At 38.6% G+C, this 26,652-nt stretch overlaps 1 protein-coding gene across 3 annotated transcripts in view; it reads right to left on the minus strand.

Moving 5' to 3' along the window:
- Positions 1–26,652, minus strand: part of JMJD1C (jumonji domain containing 1C) — a gene marked incomplete at both ends in the record, with an annotated part of 222,613 nt that overhangs the window by 123,038 nt on the left and 72,923 nt on the right. The gene's annotated exons all lie outside the window — the stretch shown is intronic.

Here is a 26,652-nt window from a genome sequence, read left to right on the forward strand (position 1 = left end):
GCCATTAATACTCAAAAGAGAATTTTAAGATAACAAGATATAGGCACTTACTTAATCAAATAGTAAAACTTACTGAAAAAGGTACAATATTAAAGACAATGTTCTATTAGTACAAGAAAAGTAACTGGAATAGTGGTACAGATTAAAGAGATCAGAAACAGTTCTAGTCAAGAGTGGTGGCCCATGCTTGTAATCCTAGTACTTGGGAGGCTAAAACAGGAGGATTGCAGGTTCAAAGCCAGCCTTAGCAATTCAGTGAGGTTCTTAGCAACCTAGTGAAACCCTGTTTCCAAATATTAGAGACTGAGGATGTAGCTTGGAGGTAGAACGCCTGTGTGTTCAATTCCTGGAAGCAAAAAATAAAATAAAATAAAATAAAATTTAGGTTTTATTCAATAAAATTTATTATGAGGTTAAAAAACATAGTTACTGGAAGATTATAAATGCAATATGAAACCAATATAAAATTAACCTCTAATATATATAAAGAAATGCTATAATTTTCTTTTAAGAGATAAGGTCTCACTAAGCGAGCAACCCAGGCCATCTTTGAACTCTAGGTGCAAGCAGTCCTTTTACTTCAGCCTATTAAAACCATAGGTGTGTGCCATCAACCCATTTAAAAAAAAAAAAAAAAAAAGACAACCCTTGGCCTAGCATGTTCATGCAAACCTATAATCCCAACTATTTACAGGGCTGAGTAGGAGGATCACCAAGTTTGAGGACAGCCTTGGCAACGTAGCCTCTTGAGACCCTGTATCAAAATTAAAATTAAAAAGGGCTGAGGGTACAGTTTGCTGATAAGAATACCCAGAGGTTCAATACCCAATAAAACAAAAAAAAGAAAGAAAAAAAATTTCTACAAACAGTGGGCAAAATAATGAACTCACAAAAAGGCCACCTAAATGAACAAAAAACATAAAAAGATGCTCAATTTTACTAGTCACTGAAGCAGCATAAATGAAAATCATTTTATTTTTATAAAATTAACAGCAATTTTAAGACCAATAATATATTACCAAGGTGATAAAGATGTTAAAAAAAAAAAAGAAAAAAATAGGAACTGTAATAAAGAGCTGACAGGATACTATTTGGAGAAAACAATCCTGGAGAGACATATGGTAAAATAGAAAAAGCGGGTACCCAAGTGTAGTGGCGCATGCTTGTAATCCCCACGCTTGGGATGCTGAGATAGGAGGATTGCGCAGGATAGAGCTGAGATCGGAGGATCGCGCAGGTTCACAGCTGGCTTAAGAGAACCTGTTTCCAAATAAAATATAAAATAGGTCTGGGAGTGTAGCCCAGAGGTACAAGGCCCCTGGCTTCCATCTCCAATACAACCACCACCACCACCACCACCAAAAAAAAAAAAAAAAAAAAAAAAAGTGGGTAGGCATGGCTAAACTCACTTCTACTTTCTTTTCTTCTTTTCTTTTTTTATTTGTGGTTCTAGGGATTGAACCCAGAGACACTGTATTGCAGAAATATACTGCCAGAGCCGAGCCTGGTGGTGCACGCTTGTAATCCCAATGCTTGGGAGGCTGAGACAGGAGGATTGCACAGGTTTGAAGCCAGCCTCAGCTACTTAGTGAGACCCTGTTTCCAAATAAAATATAAAGTTGGTCTGAGAGTATAGCTCAGAGGTAAAAAGCCTCTGGGTTCCACCCCCACTACCACCACCCCCCCCAAAAAAAAAGAAAAAGTAAAAGAAAAAGAAATACACTGCCAGCCCATTTTTTTGGTTTTCATTTGAAACACGGTCTTACTAGGTTGATGAAAATCTCACTACCTGCTGAGGCTGTCTTCAAACCTGTGATCCTCAGGTCTCAGCCTACCAAGTACCAAAATTAAAAGTGCACACTACCACATCCAGCCTCATTTACACTTCTAGAAATATATCCATGTATATAGTAGGGTAAGTACAAGAATGCTTCTCAAGAGAAAGAAAAAAATTAAAGATGCAAAAGTGGTATGAATAAATTAGAATCATATAATGAAAACTATGTAAGTTAAACAAACTAAGATTAAGTGTAATCCCAGCATTCTGGAGGCTGAGACCAGAGGATCGCGATTCATGGACAGCCTCAGCTACTTAGTGAGTCCCTTTGCAACTTAGTGAGGCCCTGTTTCAAAATAAAGAATAAAAAATAGGGCAGGGCGTATAACTCAGAGGTCAAATGCCTCTGGGTTCCATCTCCAGACCTGCCCAAAAAAAAAAAAAAAAAAAAAAAAAAATCAGAATTTTAGCTGGGAGTGGTGGTACTTGCTTGTAATCCCAGCATGCAGGAGGCTGAGACAGGAGTCTGATGGTTCTTGGACAGCCTCAGCCGCTTAGTGAGGCCCTCTGAAACTTAGTGAGACCCTATTTCAAAATAAAGAATACAAGCTGGGCGTGGTGGCGCATGCTTGTAATCCCAGCATCTGGGAGGCTGAAACCTGGAGGATCGAGGTTCACGGACAGCCTCAGCTACTTAGTGAGGCCCTCAACTTAGAGACCCGGTTTCAAAATAAAGAATAAAAATAGGGCAGGGGGTGTAGCTTGAAGGTCTAATGCCCCTGGATTCCATACCTAGACCCACAGAAAGAAAGAAAGAAAGAAAGAAAGAAAGAAAGAAAGAAAGAAAGAAAGAAAGAAAGAAAGAAAACAAAAATAGGACTGGGGTACATGTAGCTCAGAGGTAGAATGCCCCTGGGTTCCACAGAATGCCCCTGGGGTTCTATCCCCAGTACCACAAAAGAAAAAAGAAAAAAAGAAATCAGAATATCACATAGTAAATATGAATGATGTAAAGTAGTGAAAGATTTAGCCGAATGGTAGTAGAAAAGGGCATGGATTTGAATGAGCAATGTCAACTTCTGGCTTTTTGTATTTTCCTTTTCTCTAGCAGCCCAATGTGAGCATACCTTTTTTTTTTGCCTTCTAATCTCTGAAAAGGAATAAGTATAATTCATAGATATCTACTTCCCATAGAGGTGGCACAAGTTTGTAATCCCAACAATTCTGACGCTAAAATAGGAGGATCAATTCCAGGACAGCCTCAGCTACTTAGTGAGGCCCTTTGCAACTGTTTCAAAATAAAGAATAAAAAATAGGACTAAGGGTTTGGCTCAAAGGTAAAATGCCCCTGTGTTCCATCCCCAGTATTGGGGGGGGGGGGGGATAACCAGAGTATCATGGTTCGAGGACAGCCTCGGCACTTAGTGAGGACCTCCGCAACTTACTGAGACCCTGTTTCAAAATAAAAAATTGAGCAAGGGGTGTACGTCGGAGGTTGAATGCCTGTGGGTTCCATCCCCAGACCCACACACACAAAAATAAAGATAACTACTTCCCAAATTTCAATAATATTGTAGTCTTATCTCCTAAATCACTCAAGTATTTGACATTTTCCTAATTTATCTTATAAGTAAAATATCATTTAATTTATAAAAATATTTCATTTATTTCAGTCCTTGATAGAATAAACTATTGGTCTAAGTCTCAAAGAACCTTATTATTTTTCAGTTTGTTTGTTTGTTTGTTTTGGTACTGGGGGCGGAACTCAAGGGCTTTTCTACCTCCAGTCTATACTCCCAGACCTATTTTATACTTTTTTTGGAAACAGGGTCTCACTAAGTGGCTGAGAGCCTCTCTCAGTAGCTGAGGTTAGCTTTGAACCTGTGTAATCCTCCTGTCTCAGCCTCCCAAGCGCTGTTATTACAAGAGTGGGCCACCACGTGTGGCCTATTTTTCAGTTTTTAATGGTCACATATTATAGATGGCGCCATATCTACCCAGTATATCAATTAATTCATTGCACCCCAAATGAACTTTATAGACTGTACTGATGTACACTTATGTCATAATATACTTTAAATGCTGGGCCTAAGAGCTAACAAAAATGTTCCATTACTCTTTAGCATGTATCACTTTACAGATACAACATTAATACAATTTGTGTTCAACAAGCCTAAAAGCTAATCAATTAACTGTGTGTGGGGGAGTACTGGGGATGGAACCCTTCTACCTCTGGGCTACACTCCCAGACCTATCTTATATTTTATTTGGAAACACAACAGGATCTCTTAGCCAGCAGAGCTGGCTTTGAACCTATGTGATCCTCCTGTCTCTGCCTCCCAAGCACGGGGATTACAAGTGTGCGCCACCATGCCTGGCATAAATTATTCATTTTGAATTTGAGAAAAGATATCTAACTTGGCTTTTATTTTAATAAGTCAAACTTTATCATCTTTATTTCTTTGACTTAAAATATTAATGAACACAGGTAAATATAATCATAATTATGTGTGCTAAAAATACATCCTAGGAGTTTTTGAATTCTTAAAATTCTTACTTCTTTTATTTTCCATCTTGTTCCATACCCAAAGAGTTCCAGTTCTTTACAAAAAGAACTGACCCAGAAAAAAGGAGACACTACCTCACAAAAGGATACGGTCAGACACAGCAGTACGACAAAGTGCCTTTGATTGTTGCTATTAGAGCCGTGGTATCTTCACCCCTGACAACAAAATCTGTAAGACTACCAACATGGATATCTGATCAAAACATGGTGATATCTATAAGAAGGAGCAATGCAAAAAAGATCTTTGCATTATTGTATGACAAGAACAAAATATATGCTTACATTTAGAAAGCTAATAATTCTACTTAGTATTTAATTAAAAGAAAGCTTAATTCCACATACAATTCATTTTATTTAAAAGCTGTTATTTTCACTGGGCCTGGTGGCACAAGCTTGTAATCACCGTGCTTGGGAGGCTGAGACAGGAGGATTACACAAGTTCGAAACCAGCCTCAGCTATTTAGTGAGCATCTCAGCAACTCAGTGAGACCCTGTTTCCAAATAAAATATAAAATAGGTCTGGGAGTATAGCCTAGAGGTAGGAAGCCTCTGGGTTCTACCCTCAGTACTACAAAACAAACAAAAAAACTGTTATTTTCACTGCAATATGCAAATTGAAGCATTATACGTCTTTAAAACTTTTATTTGATAGAAGTATCTGAAAACCATCTAACCTTTTTTTTTTTTTTTTTTTTTTTTTTTGCAGTACTGGGGTATTGACCCAAGGGGCATTCTACCTCTAAGCCAGACCCCAGCCCTATTTTCATTCTTTAAATTGCTGAGGGCCTCAAGTAAGTAGCTGAGGCTGGCCATGAACCTGTGATCCTCCTGTCTCAGCCTCCCAAGTACTGGGATTATAGGCCTGCGCCACCACGACCCAGCTACCATCTAATATCTTAAATAACCATATTAAAATAAAATATAATTTAGGTATCTAGATTTATGTGACTATGCACTTTTACATTACATGTTTCTGTACTATCACTTACACCCTCAGTTTTAAAATTTGGCAGTACAGTACTGCACATATGTCTTTAAAATTTTATTTCTTCCTTTCTTTTTTTTGGGAGGGGTCATTGCAGGGATAAATTCCACTCCCCAAGGAGTGGATTTACAGGCATGTATGACCAAGCTCAGTTAAATGGATGTCTTATAAAAAAAGGGCATAATGAGTACTGAGTATGAAAACCTGGGGACATTCTAATTCTGAGCTGTAACTCCATCCCTTTTTATTTTTTGTTTCCAAATAGGATCTTGCTAGTTTGCTGAGGCTGTCCTCACACTTGTGATCCTCCTGTCTAAGCAACCCCAGAACTGGGACTAAAGGTATGTAATAATAATTTAAAGATGAAGATGGGGAAAGTAAAACTGTAAGAGGTTAAATGACATATAAACTCAAACTTTATAAAGAGAGGTGGGATTAAAATCTCTGTCAGCTATCAACTAACCCATGTTTTTTTAATACAGGCAAAAAAACCAATAATGCGAACTATTTCTAAAATGTTTATGTGGAGCTCTTTAGAGCAGGTCTGAATATAATTTGAACTCTAAGGCTTTGTTGTTGGTTTTAAGACTTTCTAGGTAAAATTTAAGTATATATAAACCAAGATAGAAACCAGGCGTGGTGGCACACACTTTTAATCCCAGCATTAAGGAGGCTGAGACTGAAGACAGCCTCAGGTACTTAGTGAGGCCCTGAAAAACTGAGTTAGACCCCGTTTCAAAATAAAAAATAGAGTAGGGGGTATAGATTGGAGGTCGAATGCCTCTGGGTTTCATCCCCAGACCCTTAAAATTAAAAAATAGAACTGGAGGTATAGCTTGGAGGTAAAAAGGCCCCTGGTTTCATCCCCGGTATAGTAAATATAAATGAATAAATAAATGAATAAATAAATAAATCCAAGATAGAGCCAGCAAGCCAGCCAATAGGAAAAAGATAGTACTGTGTCACCACAGAAAAGGAGTAAAATGTGATTCTATGTACACAGTACATTTTTATTATCTGCTATTCTTTTGACTGCCTAATTTATGAATCATTTTCTCCTGTCTGGAAAAATCCCTCTGTTTTAGGCATTCCTTGTTACACAAACTGGAAGATGTAAATACACTTCATATATTCCTTCTCAGATGAATGTTATCAATCAGGCAACTCTATCCTGTTCTTTAAACCTGCCACCAATGGGAAGAAATAAGTGCCTTGCCAACGCCATGCTAGCATGGGTGCTCAGAACATCTTTACCTGCTTTTCAGAAGCAGAGGTGTTCCAACATGAGATGAATGACCATGCAACTTACTTTCCAAACTGAGACTTTTTAGAGTTAAATAAGTTTTAATAGAAAATGCAAGATTTGCAAGGAAATAGAAAATCTATGGACACTGTACACTTACGTGATATTGCTGTAGTACTTTTATCCAACATAAAAATCACCTTTGTCATATGATTATGCATGTTATACTGTTTCATATACCTGGGTATCCTGTGTTCCAAAATCCTAGATCAATTCCTTTTTGTTTAAAATAGCCTTAGCTGGCTTCATTGTTGCAACAAAAAAATACTTGGTAGAAGAGTACAATCAAGTTATCTTTGTGCATATGGTATGAGTGTGTGGGGGAGAGATTTGGAGGTTGAACCCAGCAGCATTCAACTTCTGAGCTATATGATGAGCCTTATTTTATATTTTATTATTTTGAAACAGGATCTCACTAGGTTGCTAAGAGTCTTTGCTGCAGCTGGTCTCTAAGCCATGATGATCCTCCTGTCTCAGCCTCCCATGTACTGGGATCACGTATAAACAAATACACAGGGCTACTTGTCTCTTCAGAACAGAAGATTAAATTTAGTTGCCTGAGTTCTGCTTGCTATTCAAAACTATCTTATTAATCATATTTTTGGTTCCTTTTCAGATTTCAATGAAAATTGTTTTTTTCATTCTACTTTTCTACCAAATCACAAAAATATACCAGTTTTTCAGCTTATTTAAACAAATTTTGTTTATTAAAAAGTTGCAACTATTAAATGAAAATGCTATCTTGTTCAAGCAGCTGGTGTAAAAGGAAAGGATAGGTAATTTGTACTCATCCTCAGTACAGTCAACAAGCCTCTGGTGCTTAACTCTTGGGAAGTTGGGCCAAGAGTTCCACAATAAATTTTAAATCGTGTCTGAACAGATACAATCTAATTCATTTTACTTCACTCTCACAGGCCTTTTACATTCAAAGTATCATCTTTCAATTATTCTGATTTGTTTTTCCAGAATGAAGAAAACCTGCTTTCTGGAGACACCTTGCTTTGAACTTACTTTAGCTCCTCATCACACAAAAATGAAAGAAAAGAAAAAAAGGAGAATAAGTCATAAATTTAGTATGTGTATGTTCCAATTAAAGTTTATAAGGTCTACAGTGCTGGGGCCTCCGAGGCCGGGATCGGAGCCTGCCGAGGGGTTAGGCCGCTGCTGGGGCCAGCGAGGCCGGCATCGGAGCCTGCCGTGAGGCAAGGCCGGTACTGGGGCCTCCGAGGCCAGGATAAGAGCCTGCCGAGGGGTTAGGCCAGTGCTGGGGCCAGTGAGGCCGGCATCGGAGCCTGCCTTGAGGCAAGGTCGGTACTGGGGCCTCTGAGGCCAGGATAAGAGCCTGCTGAGGGGTTAGGCCGGTGCTGGGGCCAGCGAGGCCAGCATCGGAGCCTGCCTTGAGGCAAGGCCGGTACTGGGGCCTCGAGGCCAGGATAAGAGCCTGCCGAGGGGTTAGGCCGGTGCTGGGGCCAGCGAGGCCGGCATCGGAGCCTACCGTGAGGCAAGGCCGGTACTGGGGCCTCCGAGGCCAGGATAAGAGCTTGCCGAGGGGTTAGGCCGCTGCTGGGGCCAGTGAGGCCGGCATCGGAGCCTGCCGTGAGGCAAGGCCGGTACTGGGGCCTCTGAGGCCAGGATAAGAGCCTGCTGAGGGGTTAGGCCGGTGCTGGGGCCAGCGAGGCCGGCATCGGAGCCTGCCTTGAGGCAAGGCCGGTACTGGGGCCTCGAGGCCAGGATAAGAGCCTGCTGAGGGGTTAGGCCGGTGCTGGGGCCAGCGAGGCCGGCATCGGAGCCTACCGTGAGGCAAGGCCGGTACTGGGGCCTCCGAGGCCAGGATAAGAGCTTGCCGAGAGGTTAGGCCGGTGCTGGGGCCAACGAGGCCGGCAGCGGAGCCTGCCGTGAGGCATGACCAGTGCTGGGGCCTCCGAGGCCGGGATCAGAGCATGCCGAGGGGTTAGGCCGGTGCTGGGGCCAGCGAGGCCAGCATCGGAGCCTGCCGTGAGGCAAGGCCGGTACTGGGGCCTTCGAGGCCAGGATAAGAGCCTGCCGAGGGGTTAGGCCGGTGCTGGGGCCAGCGAGGCCGGCATCGGAGCCTGCCGCGAGGCAAGGCCGGTACTGGGGCCTCTGAGGCCAGGATAAAAGCCTGTCAAGGGGTTAGGCCGGTGCTGGGGCCAGTGAGGCCGGCATCGGAGCCTGCCGTGAGGCATTACCAGTGTTGGGGCCTCCGAGGCCGGGATTGGAATCCTGCCAAGGGGTTAGACCGGTGCAGGGGCCAATGGCCAGCATCGGAGCCTGGCGTGAGGCAAGTTCACTCCTGCGGCCTCCAAGGTCGGGACCAAAGCCAGCTTAGGGGTTTGACCGGTTCAGGGGCCAGCGAGACCAGAACTGGGTCCTCCCATGAGGCAAGGCCGCTGCGTGAGCCAGCGAGGTCTGGTTCAATCCACTGAGTAGCCAGGCCACTACTGGGACCATCAAGAGTGGGATTGGTACTTGCAACGCAGCATGCACAGAGAAATATCGCAGAAAATATAAATCAGACGCTTCTCTTAATCAGCAATAACTAGGAGGAAAAGGGCAACAGGAAGAGGTTGAGCTATAGAAAGGGCCCTATAGTGAAGCAACTAATGTGACCAATCAGAGGGTATGTAATACTGGAGGACGGAGCCTCTTTAAAATGCAGGAGGTACATAAACAAATGTATCAAAGTAAATCACCAAGGAAGTGTGGGATGGAGGGAGGGGGAGGGAATGGGACGGGGGCTGGAGGAGGGCTAATTGGATGATGTGTGCTTGTATATCCTCTCAAGTCTTGTACTCCAATGTGATTGATATATGACTACAATGCACCAATTTAAAAAATAAACTAATTAAAAAAAAAAAAGTTTATAAGGTCTAAACTAATAGTTCTTAAAATTAATAACCATAGAAATTCTTACCCTAATGCTCCTACGAGAAAAGTACCTTGGGCATCCCTAAGAATACTTATGCTATCTCTAAGGCAACATTCCTTCAAAAGAAAAAATAAGGTAGTGGAAAAAACAGGAAATACATAGGACAGTTTCCTCATCTGCCTAACTAGGAAGATGAATTTAAACTAAATTTAATCATTTATATTGCAGTAAAGCTGATTTTATGATTTAAAAATTAAAGTAATCTTTGAAAGCTAAGTTTCCATGTGAACATACAACTGACTTCTTTAAAAATTCAAAGTAAGCCAGGTGTGGTGGCGCACGCTTGTAAGGCCAGCATTTGGGAGGCTGAGAATGGAGGATCATGGTTCGCGGACAGCCTCAGCTACTTAGTGAGGCCCTCTACAACTCAGTGAGACCTGGTTTCAAAAGAAAGGAATAAAAATTAGGGCAGGGGCTGTAGCTCAGAGGTTGAATGCACCTGGGTTCCATCCCCAGACCCACAAAAAAAAAAAAAAAAAAGAAAGAAAGAAAGAAAGAAAGAAAGAAAGAAAGAAAGAAAGAAAGAAAGGAAAAGAAAAGAAAGAAAGAAAGAAAAGAAAAGAAAATTCAAAGTAAGCCCAGCATGGTGGTACACGCTTATAACCCCAGCATTTGGGAAGTTGAGATGGGAGGATCTCAATTCAAGGATAGCCTCAGCTACTACTTAGTGAGGCCCTCTGCAACTCAGTGACACCCTGTTTAAAAATAAAGAATAAAAATAGGGCTAGGGGTGTAGCTCTGAGGTAGAATGCCCCTGAGTTCCATTTCCAGTATGAGGGGGGGATAGAATCAAAGTAAATGTAAAATTTTAATTTTATGAGTTTTCTAATAAGATTTAAGAAAATACCAGGGTCTACCACATAATCCAAACTCTATGTATATTACAGAAAACCTAAAACCAAAAATAAATAAAAGAACACTAAGATGAGTTTTATCTCTAACTGTGCTACTTGTATTTGCTTTGGGACCCTGAACATATCAATCACCCAATCAACTTATAGGCTGTTAAAGAGAAAGGGGGAGAAAAAAAATGATAAAATATAGTACTTCTCAAATATTGAAGGTATCATTAATTTCCAAAGATCATTTGCATATTCTACTTCTACATTTAATAGTTCATATACCATCACATATTTTTATAATTTATTATTTAAAAATAATAAATGTTTTGACAGAGTCATCTACACACATGATTTTGTATCCCTTTCCTCTCCTCTGTTTCACTTTGTTATAGAACAAAAGCTTGTGATAAGCTATTGCTAGTGCATTTTGCCCTTCTAAGGCATCTCTAAAAATTTTTATCAATAAAATAAAGATAAAACTATTTGAAACAGAGTGATAATCTCAGCAAACTTTTTTTTTTTGTGTGTGTGTGTGTGTGGTACTGGGGGTGGAACTCAAGGGACTTTTCTACCTCCGGGATATATTCCCAGACCTATTTTATACTTTATTTGGTCTCACTAAGTTGCTACGAGCCTAAGTAGGTGAGGCTGACTTTGAACCTGTGCGATCCTCCTTTCTCAGCCTCCCAAGAGTTGGGATTACAAGTGTGCACCACCACACCTGGCTCCTGAGCAAACTTTTGAATAAACTTTTGTTCTTATTAGCATGTTGTCTAGTAATAGTCATATTAGAATTATAAGACTCGTTAACATTCAACAGCTTGGTACTTTAAATACTGAATTATGATATGAGTATTATACCTGGAATTGTTTAAAAATATACACATTCAGATAGCCAATTAATAATTACTATCTTTTTATAAAGAGACCTTGATAAATTCATGACAAAATATAGTAATGTTTTCAGGCAAGTTAGATTATGTACACAATTGTGTCAACTCAAGTTCTATTTTTCCTTTCCAATTTATATGCCTTTTGAATTTCTCTCTTAATTTACTAAACTAGCTTGATCCTCCAGTTCAATTTTAAAAATAGTGAAAGCCAGGTGTGGTAATCAGTAATACATGCCTGTTTATCCCAGCCACTCAGTTTGCAGAGGCAGGAGGGTTACAAGTTGTAGACCAGCTTGAAGAACTTTGTGAGACACTATCTCAAAAAAAAAAAAAAAAAAAAAAATTAAAAAAGAAAAGAAAGAAAGAAAAAGGGTTAGGGTTGTGGCCCAACCTTTACAGAGGTTAGATAGAGCTCTGTTTAAAGAGCTCTTCCCTAGCAAGGGCAAAGACCTGAGTTCAATCACCAGAACAACAACAACAATGATAAAATAATATTGAAATAATATTGATATTGGAGATTCTTCTATTGGTCCTATCTTAGGAAAAAGGATTCAATATTTCACTATTAACTGTATTAACATTTGATCCCTTGTACAAATGCTCATCATCAACTATTTTTCAAATGTTATGCAAATCTTGACTTCCTGCAATAAATCCTTCAGTTCAGGTTGTAACAATTTTTTTAAAAATAAAAAACATTGGATTCTATCAGTAAACCTTCATAGTTTTTGCACTCATGTGCATGACATACGCATTTGCAAATTATTTTTCTATAGTATTCTTTTCAGTTTTGTCAACAATACTCTGCTGGCTCACAAAATCGAATAAGCATCCTGCTTTTCTTGTGTGCTAGAAAGGTTTGTGGTTATTTCTTCTTAAATATGTGGAAACACTTGCTGAGACAGCAAGACGGGTCAAAATCAACAACTGAAAAGATTTTATAGATTAAATTTATTCATAGATACAAAGCTACTTATTTTGTCCTGTGTGCTTCTTTTATTTTTTAATTTTGAAAAAGGTGACTATCTTGCTATATTGCTGGGGCTGTCCTCAAACCTGTAATCCTCAAGTGTGCGCCAGGCTACATATTTCATGAACATCTAATTTTTTTTCAGAAATTTGTCTATTTCACCAAAAGTTTTATATATACTGTATAAAACTGTATATAATAGCTTCCTATCATCTTTAGACATCTGCAATTCCTGTAATAATAATTATATTACTTTTCTGTGTCTGTATGTGGTGCTGGAAAATGAGACCAATGTCGCTCACCCAAGAGAGAAAAATTTAAAAAGGCAAAGGATGCAACATAGAGACAGAATGCCCATGGGTTCAATGTCATGTGGTTCACAGACAGCCTCAGGTACCTGGAGAGACCATTCACAACTCGGTGAGGCCCTGTTTCAAAAGTAAAAAAGACTAAAAAGTTGGTCTGAGGTTGTAGTTTGGAGGTAGAATACCCCTGGGTTCCATCCCCAGTATTGGGGGAAAAAAAGATGAAGGATTTAGCCCAGAAGTAGAGTGCTCTTGGGCTTCAATCCTAGAACCAAAAAAAAAGAGTATAAATATGTATTTTTAAAAAGATTTCCTATATTATCTAGTTCAAAGCTATCTTACTATATAAATACAAATGTAGGATTGTTGTATCTTCTTACTGAATTATCATGAACTATTACTTTAAATTATTAGAAGTTGAGAAATCTCTACCTTGAATATTTATAAAATATCCACATATCTACACCAATTTTATTTTAGTGAAGTCTGTGTAGTATATCTTTTCTAATTTGTTATTTTTAATTTCTTGTATATTAATTTATTTTTGGTGGTACTAGGATTCCTGGAAACCCTTCTACCTCCGGGTTACACTCCCAGACCTACCTTTTTTATGTATTTTTTTAAAATTTGGAAACAGGGTCTCTTGCGAGGCTGATTTAAAACCTCTGCAATCCTCCTGTTTCTGCCTCCCAATCAAGGGGATTACAAGCATGTGCCACCATGCCTGGCATCATTTTCCTTTATATTTAAAGTATGTTTCTTGTGCAAATCATCTAGCTAGGTTTTATATTTTATTTACTCTGCCTAGCACTGATTTGGGGAAAAGGGTGCTAAGAACTGGATCCTTGGCTAACACTAAACACACACTTTACCACTAAGTTACATCCTGAAACATGAATTTTAACTGGAATGCCTAAGTCCCTTTTGACTTAATGTAATGATTAGTATAGATAGAATTTAAGCCTAATGTCTTGTCATCTATTTTTTCCATCCATTCTTAACTTTATTTTTTTAATAAAATTTATATAATAGAAGAAAAAGTCCAATGGAGCCAGGGAGGTGTTCTACAGGAAGTGGGGTGGAGGAGAGAATCAATGACAGTATGTATGTATTTGAGTATACCAAGTTCAATCTCCATACTCTGTATGAGGAAGAAGGTAGTGGGGAGGAAGTTGGGGGAAATCTCACCAAGTACTGTGTGCATGCATGTTACTGCCATTATGATTTACATTATGAAATTAGACTATTATGAACCAATAATTTTTTTTTTTTTTTGGTGATACTGGGGTTCCTGGAAGCCCTTCCACCTCCGGACTACACTCCCTATACAGACCTATTTTATATTTTTGAAACAGGGTCTTTTACGCCAGCACAGCTGGCTGAGAACCTGCACAATCCTCCTGTCTCTGCCTCCCAAGCGCGGGAATTATAAGCATGTGCCACCATGCCTGGCACTGTATTTAAGAAAAAGAAAAAGAAGATTAAAAATATTTTTGCTGGGTATGATATCACCTGCCTCCATACTTAGTAGGTTGAAACACGATGATGACAGGTTTGTGGCTAGCCTGAGCAACTTAGTGAGGCCCTTTGCAACTTAGTAAGATCCTGTTTCAAAATGAAAAATAAAATAAGACGAGTGTAGCTCAGAAGTAGAATGCCCCCGAATTCAATCCCCAGTAAAACACACACACACACACACACACACACACACACACACACACACACACACCCACCCCTTAGATTTGGAACATTCAAAATGCCAAACATAAGCCAGGTGTGATGGTACATGTTTGTAATCCCAGTACTTGAGAGGCTGAGACAGGAAGATTGAAAGTATGCAGCCAGTCTCATCTACTTAGTGAGGCCCTCCGCAACTTAGTGAGACCCTGTTTCAAAATAAAATAATTAAATAGTACTGGGGACGAGGCTCAGAGACAGAATACCCCTGGATTTCATTCCTAGTACCCCCTAAATAAAAAATAAAACAGGCCTAAGGGTATAGCTTAAAAGTAGAATACCCCCAGGTTCAATTCCCAGTATAACACACACACACACACACACACACACACACACACACACACACACACGAGAAGGAAAGAAAAGAAAGAAAAATTCAGAATCAGTTCATAAAAATATCCCCAAAAAAAGAACACTAAAAAGAATTATACAGCTTAAGTCTTTAAAAAATTACAGTGGCATGACATCTTCAATGTGTTAATACAAAATATCAAGAATTCTTGCCGGGTGTGGGGATGCATGCTTGTAATCTCTGTGCTTGGGAGATTGAGAAAGGAGGATCGCACAGGTTCAAAGCCAGCCTCAGCTACTTAGTGAAGCTCTCAGCGACTTAATGAGACCTTGTTTCCAAATAAAAAATAAAATAGGTCTGGGAGGATAGCCTGGAGGTAGAAAGCCCCTGGTTTCCACCACCAGTACCCCCCACACACAATTCTAAACACAGTAATCTTTCAGAATGAGATGAAATTAAAAAAAAAAAAATTGAACAAGAGCTGGGCATGGTGGCGCATGCTTGTAATCCCAGTATTTGGGAGGCTGACACCAAAGGATCACGGTGCGCAGACAGCCTTAGCTACTTAGACCTCTACAACTCAGTGAGACCCGGTTTCAAAACAAAGAATAAAAGAGTAGAAAAAACCTAAAAGTAAAGAACAGACAGAATGGAAGATGTTAGAAATAAATTCAAATGTTTATTTTAATAAATATAAAGCGGTAAGTTCTCAAATAATGAAAAACAAAAAATAACCATAAAATATACTGATATGCACTTAAGTTGCAAAAATTTTGAACACCAAAGATACAAAGTGATATCAGTAAATGAACTGTAAAAAAGCTGTATTTGTTAATATTAGAGCAAATATATTTTGAAGATAAAAGCTTAACCAGAGAAGAAGTGGAAAATTTATATGTTAATAGAACAAATCAATTTACTGGTAAGACATAACAATTCTAGCCTGTTATTTTCAATATATATTTATTTATTATTTGTTTATTCATTCATTTATTTACTTTGTGGTACTGGGGATAGAACTACAGTCTCTCTATCTCAGAGCTATACTCCCAGACCTATTTTATATTTTATTTGGAAACAGGGTCTCACTAACTTGCTGAAAGCCTCACTAAGTACGTGAGGCTGGTTTCAAAGCTGTGTGATCCTCCTGTCTCAGCCTCCCAAGTACTGGGATTACAAATTTGTGCTGCCACACCTGGCTTCAATTTTTATTTTTAAAAATGACAAGGAACCTGGGAGGGGTGGCACATGCTGGTAATCTCAGAACTTGGGAGGCTAAGACAGGAGAATCATAAGTTCAAAGCCAGCCACAGAAAATAACTTAGGCCCTCTGCAATCTAATGAGATCTTGTCTTAAAATAAAAAATATAAAATAAAATAGGATTGGGGTTGTAGCTCAGAGGATGAATGCTCCTGGATTCAATCTCCAGTACAACAACAGCAATAAAAATTGACAACAAGCAGAACTCGATAAATTCATAACCAATACATCACTAAAATTACTGGATCAAACAGAATAAAATCTGCCTACTAAGATAAAGAATAGAACAGATTAACAAGTTGATTTAATGGGTATAGGTAAGATTATTCCTAATAATGAATGTATACCTCTCTCAAAATATATGAAACATGTAGAGTGTCTCACTATATTGCTGATGCTTGTCCTCAAACTTGTGATCTTCCTGTCTACACTTCTCAAGTATTAGGATTACAGGTGTACACCATCATGCCCAGCTATAGTTTTATCTTTGTAGCACCTAAATAGCATAAGCCAATGAAGATAATCTTTTTAAATATTAAAAAATCTAAGAAATAAAACTCATTATTTGCAAATATTTTATATTAGATCAAAATAAAAATTGTAAACTTCATAGCTTTTGATATATAAGTAAAAGTGAATTGTATTTAATTAACTATTACATGGAATGGTTAGAACACAGAACTTTAAATAAAGCATTAAAAAGATGGGCACAGTGGCACATACCTGTAACACCCGTACTTGGGAGGCTGAGACAGGAGGATCACAGGATTGAAACCATTCTTAACAACCCAAAGTGAATCTCGAATTAACTTAGCAAGACTCTGTTCCCCCCAAAAAATAAAATAAGGCTGGGGGTATATCTCTGATGTAAAATGCCCCTGGGTTCAATCCTTAGCACCACACACACACACACACACACACACACACACAAAGCATTAAAATATAGAATATCTAGCAAAAATATCTAACAATTGATATGTCTATTATGAAGAAAATTACTAAAATACATTAAGAAACTCAACTAGAAAAATAGCACATTTTTCAAAAGGAATGTTAAAAGACTGAAAATGTTCCTACTTTCTGAACTGGTACATAGATTTAATATAACTACTATAAAAATATTAAAAGGAATTTTTATAAAATCTGACCAGGAATATGCTGTTATGTATTATCCAGGCATGGTGGTAAATACCTGTAATCCTAATACTTGGGAGGATCACAGATTTGAGGCTAGTCTCTGGAACTTAGATGCCCTCAACAATTTGAAAATATTCTGTTTCAAAATAAAAAGGGCAGGGGATATAGCTGGAAGGTAGAAACACCTAGGTTTATGCTCAGCAACAAAACATTGCATTTATGAGTTCTAGAACGTTCCCTGGCCTTTTAAGATTCTAACTTGCTCCCAAATTTTTAAATCTCATATTTGTTTTAAATACATATTTGCCTTAAATCTAGTATCTAGTTATTACAATATGTAGACACTCTGTTCATCTGTTTCTTTTATTTTCTTTTCTTTTTTTGGTACTAGGGATGGAACCCAGGGGCATTCTACCTCAGAGCTACACCCACAGCCCTATTTTTTTATTCTTTATTTGGAAACAGGGTCTCACTGAGTTGCAAAGGGCCTCATTACGTAGCTGAGGCTGGCTGCAAACTAGGATCCTCCTGTCTCAGCCTCCCAAATACTGAGATTACAAGGGTGCAGCCACCAAGCACGCCCTGCTTGTTCATCTGTTTGTATTATATACTGTTTCGTGTGTGTGTGTGTGTGTGTGTGTGTGTGTGTGTGTGTGTGTGTGTGTGTGTTGGGGATTGAACCCAGGGACATTGTCCTTCAAAGTTACACCCCCAGCTCGACTTTTTATTCTTTATTATGAAACAGGGTCTAAGTTGCAGAAGGTCTCACTAAGTAACTGAGTCTGGCCACGAACCTGGATTCTCCTGTCTCAGCCTCCCAAGTACTGGGATTACAAGTGTGTGCCACTATGCCCAGCTCACTTCTTTTTAAAATGTTATTCCACCTCAGTTTATACTGGATACACTATCTTCCGATTAGTTTTGATTGCCACTTACTCTATGTGAGAAGCTGAAGATATCTGAGACTTTTGATAATATATGTTTTAGGAGTTGACTAACATTTGCTTTTGGCAGGTAGCTTAAGAGCAAAGGACATTAGTAACCTATATCATGTTAACCCTATCAGTGACTGAGTTAATTCAGACTGTGCTTCAACTTATATAATGTTTGGACTATTCTAGTACCCTATTTCAGACAGTGTTTCTTATATAGAGGTGATTTTTTTTTTTTTTTTTTTTTTTTTTTTGGTGATACTGGTGTTCCTGGAAGCCCTTCTACTTCCGGGCTACATTCCCAGACCTATTTTTACATTTTTATTTGGAAACAGGGTCTCCTAAACCAGCGCACGCAGCTGGCTTTGAACCTGCGCGATCCTCCTGTCTCTGCCTCCCAAGCGTGGGGATTACAAGCGTGCACCACCATGCCCGGCGGAGGGGTGATTTTTTGTTTAAACCAAGGGACATTTGGCAATATATGAAGACATTTTAGATTGTCACAATGAGAAGGTGAGGGGGCTGCTACTCCTATCTATGAATAAAGATAAGGGGGGCGGCAGCAGTTGAATATTCTACAATGTCCAAGATGTCTTCTATGACAAAAAATTATCTACTCTAAAATTTCAATAGCTCTGAGACAAAGAAACCTTGATTTAGTGTATAACTCTTCAGGTTATAACACAAAGTAAAAGAGTGTTAGCAAAGCTGTTCACTCTTTGGAGGCCCTGAACTTCATTTTCTGTTTCTGGGGCCCAGGAAATATGGCAAAGTACTTATTTTCTATGAATTTACCTTTCAGTGGCCTATGCCTAAAATTTCAGCATGTGGGAGGCTGAGACAGGACCAACAGAGATTCAAGGCTAGCTTCAGCAACTCAGTGAGACCCTTAGCCACTTAGTGAGATCCTTTCTAAAAGTAAAATAATAAAAATAGAGCTGGGCATGGTGGCACACGCTTGTAATCCCAGCATATGGGAGTCTGAGATTGGAGGATCGCAGGTTCACGGACAGCCTCAGCTACTTAATGAGGCCCTTTGCAACACAGTAAGACCCTGTTTCAAAATAAAGAATAAAAGTTATGTTAGGGGTGTAGCTTGGAGGTAGAATGCCCCTGGGTTCCATTTCCAGTACCATAAAAAAAATAAAATAAAAACAGGACTGGGGGTATACCTTGAATAAACTGACCCTAGATTTAATCCCAAATACCACAAAATGAAAAAAAGGGTAAAAAGGCCTCAAATGACAATGTCAATGCATTCTTCTTGCTTTTTCCTCAGAATTCTGCCTCCGTAATTTGTTCTTTTTTTTTTTTTTTTTTTTTTTTGTGGTACTGGGGTGGAACCAAGAGGCTTTCTACCTCCAGACTATACTCCCAGACCTATTTTACACTTTTTATTTGCAAACAGGGTCTCACTAAGTTGCTGAGAGCTTCACTAAGTAGCTGAGGCTGGCTTCAAACCTGTGCAATCCTCTTGTCTCAGCCTCCCAAGCACGGGGGTTACAAGCGTGCGCCACCACGCCCAGCTTGTAATTCTTCATATAGCTTTGAGGCTGGCATCTCCAAAGATACGATTTACTTTTTTATCTTAGTTGAGCTTTATTGAGAACAAGCTATTCTCAATAATGTTGATTTAAATTCACTTCTCAGCTGGGCATGGTGGCGCATGCTTGTAATCCCAGCATTTGGGAGGCTGAGACCGGTTTGCGGATAGCCTCAGTACTTGATCATGGTTTGCGGACAGCCTCAGCTACTTAGTGAGGCCCTCTGCAACTTAGCGATACGTTGTTTCAAAAAAAATAAAGAATGAAAAATAGTGAAGGGGGTGTAGCTCAGAGATCAAACATCCCTGGGTTCCAACCCCAGACTTTCAAAAAAAAAAAAAAAAAACCACATACTGCTCTAATTGACATTATTCTAAATGTATATGAAAGAACAAAATGACAAACAGCAGAACAATGCTCCCAAAGAAAAACATTGAGGACTTGGTCTACCAGATATCAAACAATATTATAGAGCAATTGTTCAAACATCAAATGTAAAGGCATAAGAATAAAAGAACAAAACCCTAAGCCAGAAGGTTAAAATAAAAAAGATAACCTCTTTGTAAAGAAATTAGAGTTATAGGAGTTAAGTAATTGTCCAGAATTATGTGGCAAAACTGAAATTCAAAATCGGGAGTGGTGGCGCATGCTTGTAATCCCAGCGTTCTGGAGGCTGAGACTGGAGGATCATGGTTTGTGGACAGCCTCAGCTTAGTGAGGCCCTCTGCAACTCAGTTAGACCCTGTTTCAAAATAAAGTAGAAAAATAGGGCTGGGGTGTATCACAGAGGCAGAATGCCTCTGACTTCCATTCCCAGTCTCTCTCTCACACACAAAAAAAGTCCTTGTAAATTATAAATACAAACCAGTTCTCACATTAATTTTCATCACTTCAATAATACAAAAATCTTCAAAATTTTAAATCTAAAAGTAGTTCCAAAGCCACCAGTGCCATGCTAGAGGTATAGTAAACACAGGAGCAAAGTTAATCTAGAGCTTGACACAGTGGTGTACACCTGTAACCCCAATACTTAGGAGGCAGGGACAGGACTGCAGGTTTGAGACCAGCCTCAGTAACTTGATGAAACCATTTCAAAATAAAAATTGACAATAATAAAAAGAAATAATGAACCTCCTCCTCCTCCTCCTCCTCCTCCTCCTCCTCCTCCTTCTTCTTCTTCTTCTTCTTCTTCTTCTTTTTTTTTTTTGTGGTACTGGGATGTAACCCTTCTACCTCTGGGCTACACTCCCAGACCTATTATTTTTATATTTTATTTGGAAACAGGATCTCCTAAACCAGCAAGGCGGGCTTTGAACCTGCACAATCCTCCTGTCTCCGCCTCCCAAGTACAGGGATTACAAGCATGTGCCACCACGCCCAGTTCTTTCTTCATTTTTTAAATTAAAAAGCAATTTTTTTGGTACTGGAATGCACCACCATGCCCAGTTTGCCTTTCTAACTTTCTAACCCATTACCAGTACGACAACTCCTACCTGCCCTTTTGTTCTTTCACAATACACTGAATTCATTTTAATTCTTGGAAAAATATTGTATTTTTCCTGCTTTTATGCCTTCACATCTATTCTTTTTCTGCCTAGAACACTTTCCTTCCTAGGTAACTTGATTTATACCTCAATTATTTCTTCATGAAAGGGCTTTTTATATCCATTCTCTAGATTAAGAAAAGTACTTAGTAAATTTCCTTTTGTTGTTTTTGTTGTTTTTCTGGGTTTGCCATATCCTTGCACATGCTAGACAAGCAACCTACCTGCACCGGTTTTATTTTAAGACAAGATCTACCTAAATTGTCTAGGCTAATCTTTAAAAACTGGCAGTCCTCCTGCCTCAGCTTACTGAGTACTGGGATTGCAGGTGTGTGCCACCATTCCTACCTTATGTTATGTGATTATTTGATGAATATATTATAGTATGTATAGTAAAACATACTGTAGTATGTCCCAGAAGACAAGTTTATATTTGCATTTAGTATTGTAGTCCACTAAACCATTAGTGGAACTCTAAACTTGTTAGATTTCACTACAATTTCTTTCATATCAACATTTTTTTAAGTTGTATTAATTCTGTGCTCTATTTCCTCTGACCCAACTTCCAGTTTACATATCCTTTTTAGTGCTAAGAAGCTGCTATCCATCTATTCCCTTCCTCCTTTCCTTTCCTTCCTTTTCTCTTTCTTCCCTTCCTTTCTTCCTCTTCCTCCCTCCTTCCCTTTCCCTCCCCATTCCCCTCTTCCCCCCTTCCTCCCTCCCTTCCTTCCTTCTATGCTATGGATAAAACCCAGGGCCTTGGCATTCTAGGCAAGCACTCTACCAATAAGTTACATCAGAGCCTTTCAATTTTTTTTTCAATTAATATGTTTTTTCTAGAAATTTCATTTAGCTCTTTTTCTACACATAATTCTAAATTTGTCTTTCATTTCTTTAAACATAACCATATATTATAACTCCGAGTTAATCTGTGTCTTAATTTTTATGTTGAAAGTTTTTCCTCTTTGATATCTTTGCTGATTTTCAGTTATAACATCTTGTTTATTTAAATATCTTTATTTATTCACTTTTTAATTTACTCCCCTCCTCACTTATCAGGCTGAGGTGACTAAGAAAGTTTTATTAGAATTTTTTAAGGGCCAGGCGTGGTGGCGCACGCTTGTAATCCCCGCGCTTGGGAGGCAGAGACAGGAGGATCGCGCAGGTTCGAAGCCAGCCGTGCTGGCTTAGGAGACCCTGTTTCCAAAAATAAAATAGGTCTGGGAGTGTAGTCCGGAGATAGACGGGCTTCCAGGAACCCCAGTACCACCAAAAAAATAAAATTAAAAAAAATAAAAAAAATAAATATTAAAAAAAAAGAATTTTTTAAGGCCTAGAATAAAGGTGGATTTTTCTAAAGTAGGGTTTTTTTTTTGTTTTTTTGTTGGTTTTTTTTTTTTGGGGGTGGGGGAAGGCTACCAAAATATTCAGTTATTTCATTTCATTATTTAAACATATTTTGCCTTTTTGGCTCTTTAAAAAAAATTTTTTTTCAGTACTGGGGATGGAACCCAGGGAGGCATTCTACCTCTAAGCTACAGCCCTAGCACTATTTTTTATTCTTATTTTTTTATTCTGAAACAGAATCTCATTAAGTTGCAAAGAGCCTCATTAAGTAGCTGAGGCTGTCCGCGAACTGCAATCCTCCTGTCTCAGCCTCCCACAACTGGGATTACAAACCTGTGCCACCACACCCAGCTGGCTCTTTAATTTTTAAAGTTCTACATGTATTATATTATTTACTGGGCCTAACTAGATGAGTATTTCATTTTATTAAAATTTTCTTAATTTTAGCCAATTTTTGGCATTTTCATCTTTGTATCTCTTTAGAAATAATCTTATATTAAATATTTTATTTATTACACACATGCAAAGCAGACTTTTTTTTAGGGGGTGGTACTAGGGTTCTTGGAAGCCCTTCTACCTCTGGGCTACACTCCCAGACCTACTTTTACATTTTTTATTTGGAAACAGGGTCTCCTAAGCCAGCACGATCATCCTGTCTCTGCCTCCCAAGTGCTGGGATTACAAGCGTGCGCCACCACGCCGGGCCAAAGCAGACCTTTTTATCTTAAACTAAGTTTTATATAGACCTGTATATTTCGCCTTCCTACTTTTTTATTTTTTTAATTAATTAATTTATTTATTTTTTTGCGGATCTGGGGGTGGAACCCAGGGGCATTCGACCTCCGAGCTACACCTCCTGCCCTATTTTTTATTCATTATTTTGAAACCGAATCTCACTGAGTTGCAGAGGGCCTCACTAAGTAGCTGAGGGTGTCCGCGAACTGTGATCCTCCGGTCTCAGCCTCCTGAATGCTGGGATTACAAGCGTGCGCCACCATGCCTGGCTCTTCCTAGTTTTAAAAATGCCCTTGCTATTTTAATTATCATTTATGTTTCTCTTAATTTTATTCTTGAGAACATTTTCATTTGATTATCTTACTTCTTTAGTACTGTATTTATATTTATTTTAAAACTTTTTTTGGTACTGGAGACTGAATCCAGAGGCATTATACTTCTAAGCCACAGCCCCAATTCTTTTTATTTTGAAACTGGGTTTTTATAAGATTCTAGGGTTGACCTTGAATCTACAATCCTCTTGTCTCAGTTTCCCATATACTTGGATTACAGGTATGAGCCACCATGCCTGGCCTGTTTATTTTAAAACTTTAAATCTATCTGAACTTAAAGTAAATAAATTCCTTTCAGTACATCAGAGCATGGTAGTATGTGCCAGTGTACACTAAGTAAAAAGGGGGATTACAAAACATTTCTTGCAGACCCATACAAAACATTACTACATAGATTACAAAATGCAAGACAAACTGACAACAAAGACACGTCAGAATTATATTTTCTGGCATTATATGTCAAAAAGTGGGAGTCAGAAAATGAGTAATTATTTCTTCACCAGAAAAAGCTGGACTATTCTTAACTCTTAAAGTGAATTACTTTGATGTGGCTTACCTCCAGACCCTCAATAAAGAAAGAAAAAAAAGACCCAGAAAAGCATTCTTATATTCTCTGAAATCCCTGGGGAAGCCTCTAGGTTATTAGCACACTCAACTTTCAGCTTACCCAGTTTAGACTGGTTTGGACAAATATTGTTCCTATTTTTCACTAATTAACACATCTACATCTTAACGTTAATAATCGTAACCTATAAAAATTAAACTCCATTCACAAAACAGCATATGTACAATATACTTGTACAATATACTTGTATATGTACAATATATTTGAGTTGGATAAATTCTTTGCAAAGTAGCCCTGTGTAGAGCTTATAATCATCCAGCAATGATCACAAAAATTTTGGACCTTAAAATTTCTCTTTGAAATGCAATTTGTTACCATCAGGCACTAACTGACAGAACCTCTATGATCAAAGAACATAAAATAATTTAAAAACCTGAAATATACATACTGTTCTGGGTGATGGTGGTGAAACACTCTAATGGGAAGGCAGTACCCAGAGCGTTCTCTAATAAAATGATAATGGTTTGTGCAGAAACATGCTGCCAAAGGCATGCATCATCTCACATGCAAGTGGAACCAGCTTTCTAACAGCACATAATGAACCCAGTCTTAGTATAACCCTGTAACTCACAGGGTTACTGGCTTTATTTAAAATTGACTTAGAAGCCGGGCATGGTGGCGCACGCTTATAATCCCAGCATTCGGGAGGCTGAGACAGGAGGATGGTGGTTCACGGACAGCCTCAGCTACTTAGTGAGGCCCTTTGCAACTCAGTGAAACCCGGTTTCAAAATAAAGAATAAAAAAATAGGGTTGGGGGTGCAGCTCGGTGGTAGAATGTTCCTGGATTCTATCCCCAGAACCAAAAAAAAAAAAAAAAAATTAATTAGAGCCAAGGAAGTGACTAAGTGCCAACTGTAACTATACTTGTCCACAGTAATATCTACTGTATGAACAAGGACAAGTATCAGTTCTTCTGGTGAGACATAGTAAAGTCCTCTTCACCAATTTCTTTTATAATAAGACTGAACTGCACCATTTCCACACAACATTATGGCATAAAACTAATGGTAAGATTCATTAAATTATGTAAATATGTCTTAAGAAAATACTGCTAATCAAATGTATCAGGAGATAGAGTTAAAGCCTCTTTAGGAGATGAAGCTGATAAAATCAACTGACTTTTAGCCAAAGAGTTACACACATTTATTATGGATACAAATAGCAGTAGACCATGGGATAAAGTCAGTAATTAAATTAATACAAGAAGCTGGATATGGTGGTACACACCTGTAATCCCAGTATTTGAAAGAGTGAGATTGGAGGATTAGACTTGAGGCCAGCCTCAACAATTTAGCAAAGCCCCCAAGAATTTAATGAGACCATGTTTCAAAAAATAAAATAGGGCTGAGGGTATACTCACAGGTAGAATGGTAGAACACCCCTGAGTTCCATCCCCAGTACCATAGAAAAGAAATTAGTACAAGAAAATGAATATATATATGCAATTACTGTGTAAGTCAGATTAGCTGATTCCTTAAATTTATCCCTTTTGTACACTGGCTTCTCCAAAAGTTAGGCATACAGTTCACCTTCTATATACATAGATTCTATATTGTGGATTCAACTAATACAAATAGAATTATTTGGTGGGATGATATCTGTACTGAACAAGCTAGACTTTTTCTCATCATTACTCCCTAAGCAATAAGTATAAACAATTATTTAAATATGATTTATATTATCTATTGTAAGTAATATAGAGACAATTTAAAGTATATACTTTGCAGATCTGGGTATTTTCTGATATCCTGGAATCAATCCCCTGTGAAAATCAAGGGATGACCATGTTCACAACTTACAACTACTACTGTTGTGATTGCCATATAATTGCTGTACTAAATTTAAATATCTAAACAAACATAATCAGGTAATTAATCTCCAGGCCTCTGGAATATTCTGCTTGAGAGGGGAATTTGCCTGGAGGCTTTGACCACTGGATAATTTAACAATGTGATTTGCAATGGTAGCTTTATGCCTCTTCAGTATTTGTTCTGAACTTCCAGAGGAAGTGACAACTATAGATATAGACTGACCTCTAGAAAGCTAAGGCTAACATATGCAGACAATATGTGAATGATCCCCAATAAAAATTGTGGACAGCAGAGCTGGCCATGGTGGTACATGCTTGTATCCTAGTATTTGGAAGGTTGAGACAGGAGGATCGCAGTTCAAAGATAGCCTCAGCTACTTAGTGAGGTTCTTTGCAACTTGGTGAGACCCTGTTTCAAAATAAAGAAAAAATAGGGCTGGGGGTGTACCTTGGAGGTAGAATGCCCCTGGGTTCCATACCACGTACCACAAAAATCAAACAAACAAACTAAAAAAAACTGTGGACAGCAAAAGCTGAATTTCTCCCGTTGGCAATATTCACAAACTGTGGTCAGAACAAGTAATACTGTACATGACTCTACAAGGGAGAGTACGACCAAAAGCTACTATAGCCTATGCCACTCTTACTGCTGGCTGATTATTTTTTTTAAACTTATTTAGTGGTAATTAATGGGTAATGAATCCAGGGCATTCTACCTCTGGGCTACAGAGCACTATTTTATTTTCAAAAAATATCCCACTAAGTT

The sequence above is a fragment of the Muscardinus avellanarius genome (genome assembly GCF_963383645.1).
Source record: "Muscardinus avellanarius genome assembly, chromosome: 4".
Taxonomy (NCBI): domain Eukaryota; kingdom Metazoa; phylum Chordata; class Mammalia; order Rodentia; family Gliridae; genus Muscardinus; species Muscardinus avellanarius.